Here is a 17260-nt window from a genome sequence, read left to right on the forward strand (position 1 = left end):
CCCTTGACCTGCTGGCCACACTTCTCCAGATGCAGCTCAGGATCTGGTTTTGCATAATGGTCAGAATTAGGCACTAGAAACCAGGACAATGATAATTCATTTTAGTTCCCATAATGATGCTGCCAGGCTTAAGTGAGTATCTCTGATCAATGGAGTAGTTCCTGTTGGCTCTGAAGGCACCTCATTAGTTTTAGTGCACTAACAAACTTCCGAGATAAGAGTGGCAGTGAACATAAAGCTGTGAGAAGCAAAATCAAGATCTGAAGGGAAGCTGGTTTAAAGACACTTATGTTTGTGACAGAAATCACTTGCTCTTGACCAGGAAGGACCATCTGAAGCAACTGCTGGTATAAAGTACCTTTATCTGTGTATATGCTTAAAAGAGATAACACTAACGAGGAGAAGGAAAATGAAGAACCAAACAGGAGTCTGCAGACAGCAATGCTGAGTGTTCTGATGGCATGGAGTGGATTGCACTGAGTTTGGATGTTTTGTATATGTTCATAGCCTTGGCTTGAACACTTTTCCCATGACATTTTCAAAACTAACTTTTCAGCTTCTTTCAGAATGACATATTTCAGTTTAAGCAAGCAAAACCCATGGAAAAAACCTGACCTTAAAGAATGTCAGATCATTTTCAGCTTTATGTGAATCAACATCTTAGCTTTACTTTCAGCAGAAATCACCAAAATATTTACTGTGATCGAAGCTCATCCTCACTCTTCCACCCCACACACCTTTTTTCCACTAAATCAATTATTTGCCCAAACTCACCCTCAGTGTAATACTTTTTCTGGCTTTAGCTAATTAGATTTCATGACGTCCTGTGCATTTTCAGTTGTTCAATCGCTATCAATCACTTTAATTGGAGCAAAAAAGTAGCAGTTTGCATAATCTTGCTGTTCAGTCTAGTCAGCTAGGCTGTCAAGTGAGTTAGATTTTACTTTTTTCCATGTTATTTATTTATTTATTTCAAGCAATATTAGTGGAATTTCAACAGCTCATATGATTTAGAGCTCCTGTTTTGAGTGAGGAATTACATGCAAATTAACAATTATTGCAAGGTAATAGTAAGTATGGCTTTACAAGTGTCAGATAGTTCTAGAAGTCTCCAGAAATTGTGGGGGTTTTTCCCCACTTTTATCTCTGTTGCATGTATCAAAATGTATTAGATAACTGAAAGTACTCATACTGTTATTGATGATCTGGATGAGGGGATTGAGTCGATCATCAGTAGATTTGCAGATGACACCAAGTTGGGAGCAGGTGTTGATTTGTTAGAGGGTAGGAGGCTCTGCAGAGGGACCTTGACAGCTGGACAGATGGGCAGAGTCCAATGGCATGAGATTTAATACATCTAAGTGCTGGGTTCTACACACTGGCCACAACAATCCCATGCAATGTTACAGGCTGGGGTCAGAGTGGCTGGAGAGCAGCCAGGCAGAAAGGGACCTGGGGGTACTGGTTGAGAGTAGGCTGAACAGGAGCCAGCAGTATGCCCAGGTGGCCAAGAAGGCCAATGGCATCCTGGCCTGTATCAGGAATAGTGTGGCCAGCAGGAGCAGGGAAGTCATTGTGCCCCTGTACTCAGCACTGGTTAGACCAGACATTGAGTACCGTGCCCAGTTCTGGGCTCCTCAGCTCAAGAAAGACGTTGAGTTGCTTGAACATGTCCAGAGAAGGGCAACAAAGCTGGTGAGGGGTCAGGAGCACAAGCCCTGTGAGGAGAGGCTGAGGGAGCTGGGGTTGTTTAGCCTGGAGAGGAGGAGACTCAGGGGAGACCTCATTGCTGTCTACAACTGCCTGAAGGGAGGTTGTAGCCAGGTGGGGGTTGGTCTCTTCTTCCAGACAACCAGTGACAGAACAAGAGGACACAGTTTCAAGTTGTGCCAGGGGAGGTTTAGGCTGGATGTTAGGAAGAAATTCTTCACAGAAAAAGTGCTTGGCCATTGGAATGGGATGCCTGCGGAGGTGGTGGAGTCCCCATCCCTGTAAGTGTTTAAAATAAGACTGGATGAGAAAATTAGTGCCATGGTTTAGTTGATTAGGTGGTGTTGGGTAATAGGTTGGACTTGATGATCTCAAAGGTCTTTTCCAACCTGGTTAATTCTGTGATTCTGTTTCACTTCACGTTTCTACCGTACCTGTTAGGGAACTGGAGCACCTCTAGGAAGAAGAAAGGCTGAGACACCTGGGGCTGTTTAGTCTGGAGAAGACCAGCTTAATTGGGGATCTGATCAACATTCAGCAATAACTAAAGAATGGGGAGCAAGAGGGTGGGGACAGACTCTTTTCAGTGGTACCCAGCAAAGAGCAAAAAATGGAACTCAGGAGGTTCCATCTGAACAGGAGAAAATTCTTTGGTGTGATGATGCTAAAGCCTTGGAGCAGGCTGCCCACAGAGTCCACACCCACTTGGACATTGCGATCCTGGGCACCCTGTTCTGGGTGACCCCGCTTTAGCAGGTGGGTTGAACTAGATAATCTCCATAGCTTCCTTCCAATCACCACTCTGCTGGGATTCTTTTTCTCTGTGTTTCCACCCAGCTTCATGGAGTTTGACTGCAACCATTCATTGTTAAAGTGCAACACAGTTCTGAAGACAGAAAGATTTTCCTGAACCGGAAAATCATGTTGTATTGCTCTGTGCCACAAATTCTGCCCCCTTTTCAAGGGAAAAAACTGCTATGAGTTATTTCTGCCACTATCCCCTCTCAAAGAGATGGGAGTTAGAATAATTGCAGTTATGAAGTTAAATTAAAGCCACTGTGTACACGTCATGGGTATCTTGATGATCAGCTATTGTCGTGCTTTAACACTAGTTGACAAAGAAACACTGCACAGTCCACTCTCTCACCCCTTCCCCAGCCCCAGTTGGATGGGGAGGAGAACTGAAAAAAAAAGTCCTAGGTTGTGATAAGGACAGTTTAATAACCAAAGTAACATCAATGAAAAGGAAGATAATGGAGAGAGAGAGAGAAAAATCAAACCAAAGAAAGACAAGAGATGCACAATGCAATTGCTCACTGTCCTCTGATTGATGCCCCAGCACCGACTGGTCCCTCCCAGCCAGCTCCCCACGGTTTACATGCTGGGCATGGCAATCTGTGGTGCAGAATATCCCTTTAGCTGGTTCAGATCAGCTGTCATGACTACGTCCCCTCCAAACTTCTTGTGAACCTCCTTGCTGGCAGAACATGGGAAACTGACAAATCGTTGATTTAGGATAAATATTATTGAGAAACAACCAAAACATCAGTGTGTTGTGAATTCATTCTCACTCTAAATCCAAACACAGCATTGCACCACCTACAGGGAAGAAAATTACCTCTATCCCAGCCAAAGCCAGGACAGTTGTTTGCAAGACAGATTGTTTAAAATGCTGGTTAAATTAATTATTTCCCTATTCCTTTTCACAGATTTCCCTTTCAAGGTCAAATTTCAACTCATTAGAAGCTTTTGCAACACCAATGTCAATTCACAAGGGACAACTGGCAAATCTCAGGTTGACAGCACAGCAGGGTGCTGACGTGGGGAAGCAGTGATGAACAACATGCTGTTTAACATGAACTGTAAACAAAATATTCCAATTCCTCAGCTTTCCAATGAAAGCATACAACTCTAGTAGACATCATGATGCTGCTCTGCTGTGTGGTGCATTTAATGCAAGAACTGCACAATACTCACTTAACAATAGATGTCTTTTGCTGCCTAGATTGGTTTTGCAACTAGAGATAAACAAGCTAAAATATGACAGAGTTTGCTTGACTCTGGGAATACTTGGGGAAATTTAGGAGAAACATATGGTGAAACAATCTGGCTGTATTAATTTCAGTGATAAGTCTTTCTCACAGATCCAAATATTGTATTTCCTAATATGTAGTCCTCAACAAAATTAAAATGTTTGCCTAACACATGACTACGACTAATGCATGAAGTTTAAATAAGCTAAAAACTGCCAGAACAAAACCTTGGGAATTTTATTAGCTGTAATTTCTTCATATCACTCACCAACTCCTGATCCTGCCACTAACAAAACAATTCTGCTGCTGGAGAAAGAGATACAGCAGTGAAGTCACTGCATTTAAGAGGCTCAAAAGGTGTAATGAAAGCCAAGGGTAAGGGCCGGGCTGATCACAAGCTAGAAGCTCTCTCTGAACCCCTCAGCTGAGGGAGCTTGAGCAACTAGTCAAATAACAAAGAACAAACTTACTTTATTGATATTAAGACTCGGATAAGTATATTGTAGGACAGAAATAGTCTGGGGAAAAAAAGTACGATTATAAACCTACTGACATATTGGGAAGGATATCATTGATCAGACCTTTGAGGGAAGTCCAAGATAGACTCTTATTTTAGACAGTTATAGGGTACTACAACTGAAAAATAGTAAGGCCTTCAAGTTTCAGCAGTTAATTTTGATAGCTTCATTCCTCATATGCCAAAGAGAGCTCCAGTTTGAGCACACAGGGATGGAGACAGAAAAAGGTACAGCACACCTGTGCCTTGGTCTCTTTAGCTTGGTGAAGAGAAGATTGAGGGGTGGCCTCATTCATGTTTATCAAGATGTGAAGTGCAGTGTTGGAAGGACAAAGCCAAGCTCTGTTCAGTGATGTCCAATGATAGGACAAGGGGCAATGGGAGCAGAGAAAGTTCCATGTGAACAGAAGGAAAAAATTTTTCACTGTGAGGGTGAAAATGCCTTGGAGCAGGCTGCCCAGAGAGGTCGTGGAATCTTTTTTGGAGACATTCAAAACCCACTTGGATGTGTTCCTGTGTGACCTACTCTACGTGATTCTTCTCTGGCAGGGGTTTGGACTGGATGATCTCTCGAGGTCCCTTCCAACCTCTAACATTCTGTGATTCTCTGATCTCTTCACAAAAAGAGGTATCAGGAAATCGATATATTTCTGACACTATATTGTTTATAGACATCTGAATTATTTCTTTTTGGAGCAGATGGGAAATACATGAAACAAACCAAAGCTCACGTGTTTTCTAACTTCTAATGACTATTGCACTGGGATAAAAATAAATGCAAGTTACTTTGGACTAATTGGGTTTATTTCAGAAACTGTGCAGAGGGTTTTTCCTCCTGAACTCTATAGATAATTCCCTGAGTTGCAATACTTGTTGTGATTTGTATATAATTTGAGTAAATCCAAACAGACTGGTATAAATATTAATCCACAGAAATGATGGTGCACAACCAATTATTTTGCAATCCATTTCAGATCTACACATGTCTTTAATCACTTAATCACTGGCAATAATTACTGTAATCATTTAAGCAAAGCAGCTCAGTGTCTGAGGAAGGTCTACACAATGAGGGTGGTAAAATACTGGAACAGGTTGCCCAGACAGGTGGTGGAGGCCCCATCCCTGGACACATTCAGTACCAAACTTGATGGGGTCCTGATTGAGTTGGAGATGTGCCTGTTCACTGCAGGGGGGGTGGACAAGACAATCTTTGAGGGTCCCTTCCAACTCAGTGTGACTGCATGATTTCTTTCATGCAAACTCTGCCTGCCTTTCCTGGATCACTAGGGAGTTATACTGACAGTTCAATGACTTGAGCTCAAGTTAATAAACCTGCTGAATGACCAAAGATCATCTTGACATATCTGTGAGCTTTCAATATCTATCACTTTGTTTGACAGTCTGTAGTATTGACTAATTTGCTTAAATGACATATTCTACAAAAATGCTGTATCAGAAGGAGGAGGTAGGAGCTGCAAAGTTCCTATGAAAGACAACATGGATAACCAGGTTGAGAAATGGCTTCCAGGAATACCCTGCAATGAAGAAAGTTGGACAATGACATGGTAGGAGTGGTAAGGAATCATTCTTCTCTCTTCCAGGACAATCATTGGGGAACAATGAACAAAATGATCAGTTCAAGACTAACAAAAGCAGCTTTTGTAAAAAAAAAAAAAAAAAAAGAAAAAGGTATGGTAGCTGTGGGACCTGTTACTAGGGAACATTATAGATGATGAAAATGTAAGGGAAAACTGAGCAGATGCCTTGGAGACAAAAGCACTGAAGGGTTATGAGAGATTTTGTAACTACACACTTCTCTCCTGAGCCTCATGTGGTTAGAGACTGGGACAAAAATACTTCCAGGGGAGTACATACCATAAACTTTTTCTATGTTCTCCCCTGCGTGTTTGCTTTTACTCACTTTTGGCAAGGAAGTGCTGTCCTAAATTGCTACTAATCAGACGTTCTGCTGCTATTCCTGTGTTTGTTAAGGAGTTTCTGTGTGACACTTTCCTGAGTTCACTCTGTAGAGCAACATTCTAAAAGGTCTACTACAATAAGTCTCAGTCATTCAACTCAAAATAATTCCATAGAATGGTTTGAGTTGGGAGGGACCTTAAAGATCATCTAGTTCCAATCACCCTGCCATGGGCAGGGACACATTCCACTAGACCAGGCTGCTCAAGGTCTCATCCAAATTGGCCTTGAACACCTCCAGGGTGATCTCCTCTCTTCCAGCTCAAAGCCACTGTCCCTCATGCTATCACTCCAAGCCCTTGTAAAAAGTCTCACTCCACAGCTTTCCTGTAGCTCACTTCAGATATTGAAATACTGCTCTAAGGTATCCCTGGAGCTTTCTCCTCTTCAGGCTGAACAAGTCCAACTCTCCCTGCCTGTCCCCACTGGGGAGGTTCTCCAGCCCTCTGATCATATTCCTGGCCTCCTCTGGACCCACTCCAGCAGTTCCATGTCCTTCTTGTGCTGGGGGCACCAGAACTGGACACAGTGCTGCAGGTGGGGTCTGAGCAGGGCAGACCAGAGGGGTAGAGTCCCTTCCCTGTCCTGCTGCTCTCACTGCTCTGAATGCAGCCCAGCACATGGCTGCCTTCTTGGCTGTCAGTGACCATTGCTGGCTTACGGTGAGTTTTTGATCAATTGGCACCCCATAGTCCTTCTCCTCTTCTCTTAGAAATCCATCTTAGCATACAGAAATTCCATGTTCTAAGAAAGTTTCCCTGACAGTGCTCAAAGCTCTTACCCACAGCAAAATCCATGTTGATGTTGCAAAGGTGTGTATATGCTTGGGTGCATGCCTCAGAGAACTGAAATCACTCTCATGGAAGTGCTTAGAAAAGTGACAGTCAAACTGGTTTTACAATTGAAAACTAAACTTTCTCAGCTCCTTGACTAACAGTTGTCAAGGATGAGTGTTTTAAAGCACTTACTTAAATCAGTTGTCATGGAATCCTAATTCAAGATCCTCCTCACCACGGAATGAGTGGAATGCATGTCACTCAGGATAGGAAAGCAGCAGTGTGTTCTTGATGAGGAACAGATGACCTTTAAAGGTTCCTTCCAACCTCAAATGTTCTGTGATTCTATAGTTTCTTGAGACTGAACAATAATTTGACAGAATTTAAGGAATTTGATGGAACTTAACAAAGTGTACCAGATTTTTATCAATGTACAATTTGATGGCAAGCTTCACCTTATTAATTACTGCATAGAAAAAGTATACAAAGGAACATTAAATTACACTCAAGTTGGGAAGATTTATAGAGGGTCTGGGGATGAAATGGGCAAGGGAGGCCTTCCCATTGAATCCCAAAGTTCAGGTGGACCTTTTTGCTCTCTAAACTGCTCAGAGAGGAATCTAGAAGGAGCAGGATCCAGGTTTAGCCTCAGACTTTCAATGATTTTTGTCAAAGGGTAGGAGTGGAAGGAATAAGGGAATCCTACACAACAGTAATTTATGATTCGTTACTATTGTTATAGTAAATCACAGGATGAAGTCTTACTATTTTTACTAACACTTAACTATTAGTTAATTATCAGCAAAGCTTTCATAATCAATGTAACAACATGGTCAAAGATTGGAGAATGGCAAGGCTCCAATGAGATGCATGATAGTTTCCTCAGTCAAACTGTACACACAAATACACACTGAGGCAGATACAGAAGTTAAATTATGTACACAAACACACTGGCAGACACAAATATAAAGGCTAAGTCATACACCTAGACACCTTCCAACCCAAACCATTCTACAAATCTCTGGTTTAGCACCAGACTTGACAGAGTTAGAGAATGGTTGGACTTAACGACCTCAAAAGGTGTTTTCCAACCAAAATAATTTTATGATTCTGTCTTTGATGACAGAAGTTGAAACTGACACAAGTTTTTTTCCTTTCACCTCTTTTTTTTTATTTCCACCCCCCCCCCCCCCAGTTACATTTGGGATATTTTTATGCCCAAATGCCCAGAAGGTGAGTCTCAGATGTTTCGTTTTCAGTTTTGCTAGGCATCCTTGTCTGTTGGGTAGAGCAGTCTGGCCTTTTGCAAGTCTTTCATGTTCATGTTTTCTGTAGTCTGGCACCTTTTTATCACTGGCATGTATCCTTTGTCTCCTTTCTTTTTTTTTTTTTTTTCCTTTTCCATCTTGGCAGTCACATTACTAACACTTCTGTAAATAATGTGCCTGGACATGCCACCTGTGTTATGAAAAACTTGTTTACTGTTGCTGGTTGCACTCTTTCAGTACACTTATTAGTTTGCCCTGGACCCAAATACATTAATTACATGTTGTCTAACAGAGTTCTAATTTACTGGTGTTGCAGGCCTATGCTTTGGATATGCTGAGGATGACTTTATAAGTGCTTTTGTTTGTCATAGTGATCGTCTTCAAACATCCCAATAGTCACTAGGGCAGTTTCAGTTCACCTAATAAGACGGACTGTTTGAAAAGCTCATGCACGCCTACAGAACTCTAATGGAGATTTCTGACATAAAGTTCCTTTTCTGCCACTCAGTTCAGGTTTCACCTTCAGAAATTGTAAGCATAACTTCAGCCAGTTTTGGCTGCCCAATTAATCACCCAGAGCAGTTATGCATGTGGATACAGGATAAATTTCTAATGAATTTCCTGATAATGTGGAAAAAGCCTAACAGATACAAAGCTTGCACCTTGTCTTCTGTTAGAAGGGTCTTGGCTATCAATCTAATGAAATAATTCTTTATTATCTGGAAAAAAAGTTATCAACTGAATTAGTAATTTTAAATGCTTAAGTCACAGAAGTTCAGTCAGTTTTATTATTTATTTGTTCTGAAATACCACTTTGCTACTAACACAAAAGCAGGTGGGGAACGCTCTCCAGAATTATTTAATCTGATGTAAAAGGTGAGTCACCTTTTCTTCACTTCTCTCTGCTAAATATTCCTGGCACTGCCAGGTACACTACTCTTGACCCAAGCCAGGATGCTGGTGGCCACCAGCATCCTGGCCTCGATCAGCAATAGTGTGGCTGCAGAACTAATGAAGTGATCTTACCCTTGTACTGGACACTGGTGAGATCACATCTTGAATACTGAGTTTAGTTTTGGGCCCCTCACTCCAAGAAGGACATTGAGGGGCTGGATGCTATCCAGAGAAGGACAACAAAGCTGATGAAGGGTCTAGAGAGTAGGTCTGGTGAGGAGTAGCTGAAGGAACTGGGATTGTTTAGTCTGGAGAAGAAGAGGCTGAGGGGAGATCTCATCACTCTCTACAACTCCCTGAAAGGGGAATTGGTCTCTTCTCCTTAGTATCAGGTAATAGAAGAAGAGGAAATTGTGCCAGGGGAGGTTTAGGTTGGAAATTAGGAAAAAATTCTTTGCTGCAAGAGTGGTCAGACACTGGAACAGACTGCCCAGGGAGGCGGTGGAGTCACCATTCCTGGAGGTGTTCAAGAAATGTGTGGCCATGGTGCTTTGGGACATGGTTTAATGGCCACAGTGGTGTTAGGTCAGTGGGTGGACTCGATGATCTCAGAGATCTTTTTCAACCAAAACAATCCTATGATTCTGTGATTTTCTTTCCCTAGGTCAGCTCTGTCTTTTGCTCATGATCAGAACTGGTGAATGATCCCTCTCTACCCTTTGTCTCCACCCTCAAACTTTCTGTTGCATTTTCACCTCCCCATCCCACTGGAAGTGGGTAAGAGTGAGTGAGTGGCTTTGGGGTGTTTAGTGCCAGCTGGGTGGGCTCAAACCATGACAAGTACTTTGTTATTTCATTCAGTGATAAATGTTATGCTGGTGTGCCCTGTGGTAGCTGAACATTCCTTTTCTAGGTTTTTGCTGATTCAAGATGAAGACCATAAGCACATATTGGAAGTGAAAAATTTCATGTAACCACTCAGTGTTTTACAAACTGGCTTTTCTTGTTATAGTGGCTACAAGGGCAGAGAAGTTGTCATGTTCTCTCACAGCAGACTACAGAAAGAATAATCTTTAAAGGCTGTTTATGAAACCAGGTAACATTTATGTCTGCTTTTTGTGCTTCTTTATTTTTGTCTTGTTTTATGCTTTAGTGGGAAACACATCAATGTAGCCAGTTAATATGAAGTGTTCATTTAAATGGTGCCAGGAATGATTTATAAAACAGTAAGTCAGGATCTTACAGATCTTATACTTTAAACACTCAGACTTTCTTCTTCTTTACCTTCCTGGGCTTCCAAGTATCTGTAAACCTCAGTGTTAGATGTTAAAACATGATTGGTACATCATGTCCTCTTTTCAGTTGGATTCAATAACAGGAAGAAAAGAAATGGCTTCTTCAAAAGAACATAAACAGAAAAAATCGCAGTACATTTCAGCTTTACTTTCAGGGCAAATTAATTGAGATAAGATAGTGTGTGTACTTGAAACAACCCCAGGGGAATCTTTGTGTGAGTTAAAGAAATAAATAAGTGAATCATAGGAACAGACCCTGTATTTTTTATGCTGTAACTCTAGGAATGTTTGTTTTATTTTATTCTATTTTTAAAGGATTTTCCCCCAACTCTTTCCTGGGTTTTCTTTTTGTGTTTTTTTTTTTTTAATTCAGCTTTTAAATATGAGCCCTATAAATATATTTTGCTTTTTCATTGGTTGTATTTGCTGTCCATCCTAATGTATTACTAGCCAAAAGGCAAGTGTTCCAATACTTCATTATCTGGCTTCTAGTCCGGATGGACCTTAAAGAGAGGAACTGTTAATTTAATCATTGATTTGATATTTTGATACAGTCACCTAAGCTATTTTAAGAATAATTCATAAAATCATAGAATGGTTTGGGTTGGAAGGGATCTTAAGGATCCAGCCCCCTGCTATGGTCAGGGACAACTTCTGCTAGACCAGTTTGCTCAAGGCCTTGAACACCAGGGAGGGGACATCCACAGCAACCCTGGGCAACCTGTTCCAGCGTCTCACCACCCTTACTGTCAAGAATTTCTTCCTAACCCCCAGTCTAAATCTGCCCTCCTCAAGCTTCAATCCATTCCCTCTCATTCTGTCACTACAAGCCTTTGTAAAAAGTCCCTTCTCGGCTTCTTTGTACTCCCCCTTTGAATACTGGAAGGCTGCTCAAAGGTCTCTCTGGAATTTTCCTCAGGCTGAGCTGCCCCAATGCTCTCAGTGTGTTCCCATAGGGGAGGTTCTCCAACCCTCTGATCATCTTCATGGTCTCTTCAAGACCCTCTCCAACAGTTCCAATTCCCTCTTATACAGAGGGCACAAGAAGTGGACACAGTGCTCCAAGCGGGGTCTCACCAGAGCAGAGCGGTAGAATCCTCTCCTTGTCCTGCTGCTCTCACTGCTTTGGATGCAGCCCAGCATACGGCTACTTTCTGGGCCACCAGTGGCCATCATACAAAAGTAATTTTCATTTCCTGCTTGAGAAACCACCTCCAAACCTACTTGCCAAATCATTGACTTGATGGTTGGTGTCTTCCAACCAAAACAATTCTGTGATTCGATGAAGTAATGACAACTAGCCATTAGAATTTTCCGTAGCTTTTAGTGACATATCCAAGGACCACGCTGGTTATCTTACTGGGCTGCACTAAATTCATGAACAAGATGTGTGAACACCTCCCTTAGCATTCCTGGGTACATCCAAGCACTTGTGCATGTCTACTTTGTTTAAACATTTCCCAACCTGATTTTGCTCAACTAGATGCAAGTTGTCCTTGCTGCATTTACTTCTGTCCGGTCTCATGGCCCTGGGATTTCTCAAGGTTCATCTAGCCAGCAAAAACTAATGCAAAGAAAGTGTTCTGCAGATGACCATTTCCACCTCCCTTGCCATGAGGTCCATTTCAGTTTAGAGCAGCAGGCCAACTTTTTCCTTGTCTTCCTTTTGTCAGCAGTGTAGCTATAGAAATATTTATTGTTGCCTTGCATTTTCCTTGCCAGTTTCTGCTGCAGATGGCTTCTGGCTTTCCTGTTCCATACTTTTTGTAGGCAAATTGCATTATATCTTGGTAACACTTGAGTATTAATATCACCCAGTGATATTAATGCTTAGTAATTAATATCACTTCTCACATAGTTTACCTTTATGCCAACTTGAAAGCAGGATCGTGTGCTCCTCTTATGAGTCTGTAACAATTATCCTACTTACCAGTAACACACATGGCAGCAGAATTTGACTCTCACATTTATATGTTGTTAATCTGAACATCAAACTCAACTACTACACAGTAGTTACCTGTTCTTCTTAAATACAGGTGAAGAGAGAATTATCCACATTTGCTCCTCCAAAAGTAACATGATCCTCAGTCTTTCTGAGTTTGATCTTCTTTTAGGACCATTTTTACACATCATTTGTAGTTGCATGGTTCAGTCTATTTGTGTTGACTGGAAAGAGAGACTGTGCCACGTTTCTGGAGATGACATCATATTTTACTTTTTAGTTTTTAATGTGCCTACAAGTTTCCTGGGTCTTCTCTAGAATTAAGAAAAACTGGGGCATACTAAAGTGCCTAAATAGCAGTTGAGTTTTTCTGAAACATCTCCTTACTCAATATCTTGTCCTTCAGAACCACTCTGTCAGTTTTGATACAACTGTGAGGAAAAATCATTTTGCTTTTTGGCAGTTGCAGGATTAGGGTCTAAATATTTGCCTTTGTCTTGTAAAGATTGCCATGTAACATAAATAAATGAACACACTCCTGAAAATTAAATGTTATGTTGTAACTAATTCATTTGGAATCATTTAGCAGGCACTGGATTTTACACTAATTGCTTTAGGAGATTAATGAATTCACATTGCTATTCAAGTCTCAGATTTCTTGGCAAAGCGTATTGTAAGAAGCTAATAAAACTGGTGCACGAGCTTCATTTGATGTGAGACAACTTTAAAATGTCTGCCTGGAGACTGGGAACACCATGCAGTGAAGTTTTTCTTGAGTAGGCTGTCTCAAACATAAACAGCCAACTCAGAATTGTTTACTTGCCATTTCCTGGGTTTTCTTACTACTTTAGTGGATGACTCAAACAGAATCATAGAAATGTCTAGGCTGGACTAGAACTTTAAGATCATCGAGTCCAACTATAAACCTAACACTGCCAAGTCTACCACTAAACTGTGTCCCTAGGCACCCCATAGAATCATAGAATCATTTCAGTTAAGCTCATCAAGTAAAACCATTATCTAATTCTACCAAGTCTGGTGCTAAACTGCCTCCCTCATCACCACATCTCTGCATCTTTTAAACACCTCCAAGCATGGGAATTTAGCCACCTTCCTGGGGAACATGTTCCAGTTCTTGAAAATGCTTTCAGTGAAGAAATTTGTTCTAATATCCAACCTAAATATCCCTCCAGGGATGATGATTCAATCCCTACCCTGGGCAGCCTGTTCCAAGGCTTAAAGCATGAGCACACAGACCTACCTTTACAACGTGTTCTGTCTTTTTGACACTAGCAGGGTAGAGTACCAAGTCTTTCTGACTTTTTGGATTTATATTTAACAGACCTGTTCATGGAAAAAGCACTGAAAATAGCCTGAAATTAAATGTTAGAGGGTAAAGTAGAGTGCTTCTGGTAGAAAATGAGAAAATTATATACTCAAAAGGAAAGACTGTCAGTCTAAGGTGTAATTCTATGACACTTAGCTTAACAAAGAGGTGATTGGTATTTACATAAGTAACATACATAACCAGTCATATTCCTGAAACACAGGACTAAATTGCAATAGAAAAGTCTAGAAAGAGACTTTTAAGATCATTCAGTCCAACCGTTAACACAGAACGGCCACATCACTACAAAACTGTGTCCCTCAGCACCACATCTCCATGGCTTTTAAATCCCTTCAGGGATGATGATTCAGCCAATGCCCTAGGCAGTCTGGTCCAGGGCTTGACAACCCTTTGGGGCAGAAATCATTCCTGCTGTTCAACCTAAACTTCTCATTGATCATCTCAAGACCAAATGGTCTTCCTGTCTTATTAAGCAGACCACAGCTTTTGTTTCCATTGCAGCTTTTCTGTGTAAGCTACAGACAATATAGGCTGGGTAAGGAGTGGCTCGAGATCCGTCTGAAGGACTTACCTAGAGCTCACAATCTCACTCCTACTGCTAAACAACTACCACTAAGCCACATTCCTCAGCATCATATCCACGTCTTGGAATTACTGGTGATGGTAACTTCACCACCTCCCTGGCCAGCCTGTTGCAGTGCCTGAGAACCATTTCTGGGCAAAAATTTTTCCTAATAGCCAACCTGGCACAATCTGAGCTCCTTTCCTCTTGTCCTGTCACTTGTTGCATGTGGAAGAGACTGATAACCACCTGGCTCTGACCTCCTTTGAGGTAGTTGTAGAGGGCAATGTGGTCTTCTCTCAGTCTCCTGAAGACTGAACCCCAGTTTCTGTAGCTGTTCCTCATAAGATTTGTGTTCAAGGCCTTTCACCAGCTTCGTTGCTCTTCTTTGGGCACAGTACAGCACCTCAATGTCTTAAATGACACATGAGATGGTAGTATGTGCATAAGAGTTGTACATCCATGTATCATGTCTGAGGTCACCAGGTCCTTCAGACAAAAGATAAGTTAAGCCATATCTATTTAAAAGCTGTGATTGAAGGCATTTTTTAATTTTGCAGACAGCTGAGGTGACTGGTTCTGCATGGAAATGCTCCTGCAAGCTATTTTCCACTCTGTTTTCCCCCAGATCAGTTGCTTGCTTTCTGTATTAAACAGTTTTCTAGCAGAAGTAGCTGACTGCTAAATTGCTTGATCCTTCCTGCTGCTCAACCTGTTAACATCCTTGGTCGCTGCTTAGAAACATATTCTGATTTATTATTGCCTTACAATTTGATACTGATTTGCAGCAGAAAGAGTTGATCAAAATCATATGAAGGGAAGACTACTCCTACCTCTGTGCAGTGTCCTGTTGCTATGGTAACTGAGAAGATCTGAGGTTTACAAAATTACCAAAGTCTAGAATGATGCTGAGTGGTTTACAATGTGAGGGATGTAAACACAAACACACATGCACATGCACACACATGAGCAGAGACACAGAAGAGGTCTACATGTGAGAGTTGTTGGCCATGACATGAAACTAAGACACACTTTGTCCTTGCATCTTGCCTGGATCATGACCTGTGGCTGCAGACAAAGGAAACTGTCATTATCCTCAACAAGTCTGCAGGGGACACCAAGCAGCTGATTGGTGTAGTTGACACAACTGAGGGATGGGATCCATGCAGAAACACATGGACAAGTTTGAGGAATGGGCCTGTGTGAAGCTCATGAGATTAAAGAGCACCAAACACAAGGTCCTGCACCTTGATATCAATACAGGCTGAAGGAGGAATGGATTAAGAGCAGCCCTGTGGAGAAGGACTTGGGGGGACTGGTGCATGATAAAGTTGGAAATAAGCCAGAAATAAGAGCTGAGAGCCCAGAACCAACCATGTCTGAGGCTGCATCCTCAGCAGTGTGGGTAGCAGCTGGAGGGAGATTCCATTACTCCATTCTCAGAAGAACTCACCTGTGGTGATGGGACCAGCTCTGGAGTGCTCAGCACAGCAGAGATATGAACTTGTTGAAGGAGAGCCAGAGGAGGCCACAGCAATGCTGGGAGGGCTGGAAGCCCTCTATTGGAGTCGAGGCTGAGGTAGTTGGGGTTGTTCAGCTTGGAGAAGGGAAGGCTTCATGGAGATTTAGTTAGCATATGCAGAAGAACTGAGAGAACTAGGAATCTGAATGCAGGGATTCATGTGCTTAAAAAAATTGCTAATGAGCACTATGAAAAATAAAGTTATGATTGTCTTTGTATAGCTGAAACAGCTGGGAAAGAAACAAATGCTCTGATTGCTTTTCTCTTCCTGCACTACTAATTAAAATCTATCTTTCTAAGAACCTAGCACAAATTTTCTAGGCAAACAAGAGAATTAAGGTAGACCTATTTGGATGGGTACAGACAGTCATGAGCTTTCTTTGGCTGATCAGGAAACCAGTTGCTGTAACATGTTCTGAATTACATGTTGCCATTCATAGATTCATGGAATGGTTTGGGTTGGAAGGGATCTTGAAGATCACCTAGATTCAACCCCCCCTGCCATGGGCAGGGGCACCTTCCACTAGACCAGGTGGTTCCACTAGTTTCAGGTCAGGTTTCCACACAGCTCATCCTTGAGTAGTTGATTTATTTTTTTTAATAGGTGTGTCTCTGGTGAACTCTTTACAAATTGGACTGCTCTATGAAACGTATCTTAAGCTTTCTCAACAGGAGGACTACTCAGTAGAGGAAGTATTACACTTGCTGTCCACATACAAAGAGATAAGGCTGGAGATGAAGGAATAGTCTATGTCCTCTTTCATGTAGGCCAAGCCAGGAGAAGAAGAAATAAACACATGCACTTGTCTTAAAAGTTTTGATAATATCTATTTTTGCAATACAGGATAAGAAGCTGTGTGAGATACTTTACTTTCTGAGGAAACTCAGAAAAAAGATTATTTAAAAACAAAGGTCCCTATTTCTCCTGGTTCAGTCTCTCCCTCCCTATGTCTAAAGTGTAAATAAATAAAGAAGGAAGCAAGCAAGCTACAGGTTAAAGTGACCTTAGCAGAACTCACTTCAGATAAGACTCCGAACAGACAATAGCATCAAAAAGATGTTTCCAAGTCAACTCTGAATGGCTATTTTTAATGTTTTCCTTTTTACCATTATATTGAAGTCACCACATGTAGAGAAAGTAACCTGTGGTTTGTTCTCATTGTGTGGTTGAAAAGTTGATATCTGCTCATGGTGTGAGCTACCAACAGGGAAGCCATAGGACATTTTTATGTGATTATAGCCAAAGGCTTAACCTGCCTTGCAGAACTTCTGGTCAAAGCTTTTTTTGCCAACATTATTGCTGTTTTGCTGTTGCTGTTCTTTGGAGCCAACAGAGTGGAGGCTGGGATTTGTATTGAAATTCAGAACATATAGAAATCATTGACATCAAAATAGAGTTCTTGCTTATAGACAGTT

This window comes from Indicator indicator, chromosome 10 (genome assembly GCF_027791375.1).
Source record: "Indicator indicator isolate 239-I01 chromosome 10, UM_Iind_1.1, whole genome shotgun sequence".
Taxonomy (NCBI): domain Eukaryota; kingdom Metazoa; phylum Chordata; class Aves; order Piciformes; family Indicatoridae; genus Indicator; species Indicator indicator.